The 6652-nt window shown below is 35.7% G+C and overlaps 1 non-coding gene across 1 annotated transcript; it reads left to right on the top strand.

Moving 5' to 3' along the window:
- Window positions 1–1397: 1397 nt before the first annotated feature.
- On the top strand, window positions 1398–1504 carry LOC131183509 (small nucleolar RNA R71). Its single transcript, XR_009151561.1, has one exon. It is a non-coding gene; the product is annotated as a small nucleolar RNA R71 (small nucleolar RNA).
- Window positions 1505–6652: the final 5148 nt, after the last annotated feature.

Below are 6652 nucleotides of genomic sequence, written 5' to 3'. Positions count from 1 at the left end.
AATCAAGAGAAATGTGGGTTGGCTTAAGATCTCCCATATTGAGCTTTTCATAAACGGAGAGGGGCATAAGGCTAACACTAGCCCCTAAATCACATAAGACTTTTATAGAACATGATTCCCCAATGTGGCATGGAATTGAAAAACTCCCTGGATCCTTGAGCTTTGGGGGAAGTTTCCTTTGGAGGATAGCACTACATTCTTCAGTTAAGGCTACAGTCTCATGGTCTTCAAGTTTCCTCTTGTTTGAGAGAATTTCTTTCAAGAATTTGGCATAAGAGGGCATTTGTGAAAGAGCATCAACAAATGGCACATTTATGTAAAGCTTCTTCAAAACCTCTAAGAACTTCCCAAATTGCTTATCAAGCTTGGCTTTTTGAAATCTTTGTGGGAAGGGAAGCTGTGGCTTGTAGGGCTCAGGAGGTATATACTTCTCTTCCTTCTCTTCAATTTTCTCTTTGCATTCTGCATTCTCTTGTTTTTCACTCTCATCAGTTTCTTTCTCATTTTCTCTCTTCTCACTATTTTCACTCTTCTCATCATTTATAACTTTCCCACTTCTTAAAGTAATAGCTTGACACTGCTCTCTTGGGTTTTCTGGTTGACTTGGAAGCTTTCCAAAAGACTTGGCACTTGAGGAAGATGCTTGTTGTGCAATATGATTTTCCAGCATTCTGTTATGTGTTTGCATCTGTTCTAGCCTTGCTTTCATCTCTCTCATCTCTTCATCATGCTTATTTTGGTTAGCAAGAATCTGTTGTAATAAAGCTTCTGTGGTGGAACTTTGTTCTTACTGTTTTGGAGGAGGATTCATATTTTTCTGCTGAAAATTAGGCAATGATTGCCTATTTTGCTGATATGGAACTCCTTGCTGCTGTTGTGGTTGAAAATTCTGATTTGGAACTTGACTTTGCTGATTTCCCCATGAAAAGTTGGGATGATTCCTCCAATTTGGATTATAAGTTTGAGAATAAGAATTCCCCATATGTTTGTTTCCATAATTACCAACATAAGCTGCTTGTTCTCCATAATCTACTCCACAGCTGGTAGTTTCCTCTGCATAAGCCACTTGTTGTGAACTTCCAGATGACGATGTTGAACTAACCAACATACTCAAGTCTTCCATCTTCTTAGCCAAAACATTAGTAAGTGCATCAAACTTTGCATTAATCATATTGAATGGATCAAGATCATACATTTCAGCAGCTTGCCTTTTTTGAGTTGGAGCTGGTCCTCTTGGACTACTCCAAAGATGATTATTCTTTGCAATTTTCTCCAATAGCTCATAAGCTTCATCTTCATGCTTCATAATAAATTCTCCTCCTGTTTGAGCATCAATAATTCCTCTGATTGCAGGAGTGACATTTGTGTAAAAATTCTGGTTTATCATCCATTTCAGAATGGCATGATGTGGGCATAGTCTCTCTAATTCCTTCCATCTCATCCATGATTCATAAAGAGTTTCATCCTCTCTTGGTCTGAAAGCTGTCATTTGATTCCTCAGTTTTTGAGTTTTTCCAGGTGAAAAATATTGTGCAAGAAATGCATCAGTGAGTTGCTCCCAATTTGTAATGGAGTTGTGAGGTAAAGAATCAAGCCAATCCAATGCTCTATCTTTCAAAGAGAATGGGAATAGCTTCAATCTTGCTGCATCATCGACACTCAGTTGTTTTTGCATGTCGCAAATCATAGCAAACTTCTTCAGGTGTGTGTGTGGATTTTCAGAAGGATGTCCTCCAAATTGAGAATTTTGAATCATTTGAAGAACTCCAAAATCCATCTTGTAGCTATTTGCATCAATTCTTGGTCTTGCTATGCTCTCTCTCAAGTCATCAAAACGTGGAAAAGCATGATCCATCATACTTCCCCTAAGCACGTTTGCATTAACAACTTCTTCCCCTTGGGCTTCATTTTCATTGTTTTGACCATTTCCAGCATTACCACTGATTCTAATTCTTTCATCAGCCATGTCTGGTTCAATTTCGGTTTCTCTCAAAGCTTCTTTTCTTTTTCTGGTTTCTTTCTTGTTTGCTTTACAAAATTTCTCAATTTCAGGATTGAACAATAAGGATGTATCACTTGTGCTTCTAGCTCTTCTCATAAAAGATTAAAAGTACCTGAAAAATAACAAACAAACACAAAATGAAAAGATAACAAAAACTAAAATAAAACTATAGACAATTAAAATAATCAAGAATTCAATCTTAAACAAACAACTCCCCGGCAACGGCACCAAAAACTTGATGTGGCCCAACCGCAAGTGCACGGGTCGTACAAGTAATACAGTAAAGATATCGTTCCCACGAGGAGTTGTGTTAATGATTGAATTTTTGATATAAAAAGTTGACTAAATTGAACTAATTTTGAAATTAAAACAATAGATTGAATGGGTATTGGAGTATGAAATTTATATGTGCAAAATTGATAATCTATTCAACTATGTAATGATTTAACTAAAATTGCATCAAATTGAAATAAGCAAGTTCAAATATGGCAATATTCAAAATGGCAAGCAATTAAATTTGATTGGAAATTAACAATGATAAAAAGGTGATTCCGGAGTTCGGAATTTCATATTCGAGCTATTTTGGGATTTTAAATTGGTTATCCAATCTTATGAAACTTATGGGTTTTAAGGAGATTAATTCTTAAATCCTTTGAATTCCCTTTCAAGTGAGACAAAGAGTATCTTAATCAAACTAATCCTACTTTCGTGGAGTTAAAATTAATTAAGACCCATTAAGTTCTTTAATTAATCTATGAATCCTCTTAATCCTTAGTCTATTTCTAGATCTAAGTTAATTAAGTCCAATTCCTTGATTATCTATCACAAGGCCTTCTCCTTTCGGTGCCTCAACCATGGATTAAAAACATTACTTAATGGGATCCTACACTAAGCATGTCATTAAGCACACAAGAAATGAATAAAACTCATTAAGACCACAAAATATGGATTACCCAATCAAAATCCTCAAAATATCTCAAATATCACAACCCTTACTCCAGAATCAAAAGTAAACTACTCACTATCCATAATGCTTACAAGATATATTGAGTTTAAATGGAAATAAAGCTTTAATATAAGCTAAGGAATAAGAAATTAAACACTAGAAATGTAGGAAAAATGTAAAGAAAGAAAGAAATCTGCAAATCTTGGTTGAAAATGGTGTGAAAGGTGAATGTGACTCCTCAAATTCTGCCTCTCTTCTCCTTTCCTTTTCTGCTCCTTGTCTCCCCCCTTTCTAAAATGGGAAATGAGACTATTTATAGCATTTTCTGACATGGAGCCCTAAAATGGTGTGTTCTAGGAGGAATTTTCTGAGGGAATCTTCTGCCAGCTCATTAATGAAACCTTTATGGGACTGCATAAGTGGACTACATAAGTTATGCAGTCCCTTATGCGCTTTAACTGGTTCTGGTTCACTTATGCGAAACTGCATGACTTGGTGCATAGGTTATGCACAATTCCATGAGAGTGCATAAGGGAGGCGTGAATGTGCATAAGCTATGCAGTCTCCTTATGCACATTTCGGTTGGTTCTGGAACAGTGATTTTTCTCCTTATGCAGATCTGCATAGCTTATGCGGCAAGTTATGCACAATTTGGTCAATGCATATTTCAGCTTGAAAACTTGTTTTTGATATCTTTGGCTGTAGAAGTCACTCCTCAATGGCAAAATTTCTCTTCAGTCCTTCAAAAACACCATTTTTCCTACAAAACAAAGTAAAAATTACAAATTAATCCAAAATTGACAATTATGAAAAACTAACTAAATAACTAATGAAATTAGCTATAAGTGACTAATAATCAAATAAAATGGCTATGAAATTAAACCTAAATGACTATGCAAAATGTATGCATCAGTAATGACACAAAAGATATTGAAAATTTGAAGTATCATGGGAGTGAGAAGATTTATAGGTATTGACCATTGAGGTCATAGGACAATTAAAGGTTTCGAATGAGATGTAAATGATAGGTGCTATAGGAAAGCATTTCATAGGAGACTATAGGGTAAGGAACATAAGTCATGTTTTTGGGAAATATAGATTATTGAAACAAAGGAATGAGGACTGAAGTCACCAAGAGACATGTTAGGGCGTAATAAAAGTGAGGTAAGCGCCAAAGTTGATTAAAGTTATCAGATATCAAGTCAAGAGTAGTGGAGTTATAATGAGTACTAGAGATGACCAAAAAAAAAAAAAAAAAAAGAGGGGTAAACGAGTAGTCAGATGTGATGGTTTAGACTCAAAAGGAGGATGGTAGCTGGCATACTATGACAGGGGCAGATAGACATAACAAATTTTTAACCATCAATGCAGATCCAAGGCGGAAAGATGTAAAATTTGCAATGGGTAACCATGTTCTTGAAGGTTTCTCCTATGAAAAGGGTTATGAGATTTGGAAAGAAAAGGCAAATTGGTAGTCCATTAAATAGGACCTTTTAAGATCATAGACAGAGTGGGAGCAGTTGCCTATCAGTTGGAGTTGCCACCAAACCTTTTTCATGTCCACCCAGTATTCCACATTTGCATGCTTAGAAAGTATGTTCCCAATCTTTCTCATGTGCTGCGACCAGAAACAATGGAGTTAAATGAGAATTTGATCTTTGAGGAGCAACTAGTAGCCATGGTAGACTATCAGATGAGACAATTTTGATCAAGGCAAATCCCTATGGTTAGTCCTGTGGAGGAGTTAATCTATGGAGGAATGCACTTGGAAGTTAGAGCGGGATATGCGCAGCAAGTGCTCATAAGTTTGATATACAACTATGTGTTATTGTTCTGCCTAGTGTAAAATTCGAGGACGAATTTTCTATAAGGGGGGAAGAATGTAATATCCCTAATTTTCAAATAATTATTATATATATATATATATATATATATATATATATATATATATATATATATATATATATATATATATATATATATATATATATATATATTATTCTAATCTTGGTATTGTGGACTTCGCGTATGTACTTTTATTTCGTGGAAATTTGATCGTTACCCGGATCTGCAATTTCGGGCTGAGTAGATAAGCTGCTGGAACCATTTCAGAGTTGGGTCAAGATTATAGGCTACCTCACCGTTTTCAGACGTTCTGGACGCGTTCCAGTTGTCAGATTTGGCAAAGGTAAACTCGAACTCTACATTACTCAATTTTTGCCTTGTACTGGGTTAGAATAAAATTTATAAAATATTCGTGGATGATAAAAAAATTACGATTTCTATTGCAATAGCCTTATAATATTGTTAAGCACAACAGGGCAGGTTTATAGAATTTTTAAAGTTAGTTTGGATAGTTTTTGAAAAATATTAGTTTTGAATTCTTATAATTGAGTTGTCTGATGTTGTGATTATTGTTTGGTTTAGAGGGCCTAAGAGGGGCCATATAATGATAATGAGATATTTGTTGAGTTTAGAAGTGTTATTTGAATCATTTTGCAGGTTGGGTAGGTCATAGGTATAGGGGAGACTCTGTCGAATTTTCAGCCCAACTTAGGGTGTCTTTGGTTTTTTCTAAACTTGTATTGAGTCAAATATATTAAATAATTATAATAAAATTGTCAGGTGAGTCGGGACAGCTTTTCTCCTCCGCCCAATCACTGCAGTGACCTCGATTTAATTTTGTGAGTAAAATATTAATTTAATTGTAATTTTGATATTATTATATGTTCAAGCGTGCTCATGCATCGCTTATAAATATGTATCTATGTAGTTAAACACTAGGCACATTTTATATTGCATTCATAATTGTTGAACTGCCATGGATGTTGTTTGTGGTAATTTGGAGCAGTGTGTGTGCGTAGCGTGCGTGTGATATGGTATTGGATATGGACAGGACGGGTAGACACGGCTTGAGAGACACTCACTCGGACTCGGTCCTTCGGGGTAGACACGACTTAAGAGACACTCGTTGGGACCTCGCATTAGGTTTATTAAGCGAAAGTCCAGCTTGAGAGACACTCACTGGCAGAGGTTGGATTAAGAGGGCTGTATAGGGGATCAGTTCCCATATATGTATTGCTTGACAGTGTTGGGTGTGTGAGTGCTCCAAATTGCCTTTTTGCTGTTATGATATGAAAATTATGACGATGTTGCATTTCACTCCACAGGATGCATTAGCTTTATATAGTTATAGAGATTATGATTAAAATTATCTGAGTTGAACGCTTACTCTTGTTCATCTATTTTTCCAGGCTATAGGAGAATTATTTATTATGGCTAACCTGCTCTTCTTCTTCGCAGGTCCATTTATAGTATTTAATGTATTTTGTACAATTGAGTTAAATTTTAGACTCTGCATGTGTTAGAAACATTTATTTTTATTTTGGGCATCTATTATAAAAGTTATGTTGGACTTGTAAAATTATTAACTGTATGCATGATGGGATTGGATGAGGGAGCCGAGCTCTTATTTGAATTATGACATTTTGATTATGTGGAGGTTGAGTTGAGCTCCCCAATTTATTATATATTTTGTTTACAAGTCGAGCGAGTCAAAAACTCTCCGTTAAATGGTCCATTTTATGGCCGGATTCTGTCTGGTTGAATTCTTGAAATTAGGCCCAAATGGGTCTTAGAGGTGGATTGAGGAATAGTTAGGTTACTACAGGGGGGCTGGCCTAAGTCCTAGTGCCTGTCCGGCC

Source organism: Hevea brasiliensis, chromosome 9, assembly GCF_030052815.1.
Source record: "Hevea brasiliensis isolate MT/VB/25A 57/8 chromosome 9, ASM3005281v1, whole genome shotgun sequence".
Taxonomy (NCBI): domain Eukaryota; kingdom Viridiplantae; phylum Streptophyta; class Magnoliopsida; order Malpighiales; family Euphorbiaceae; genus Hevea; species Hevea brasiliensis.
This window is presented reverse-complemented; position numbering and strand designations above follow the sequence as displayed.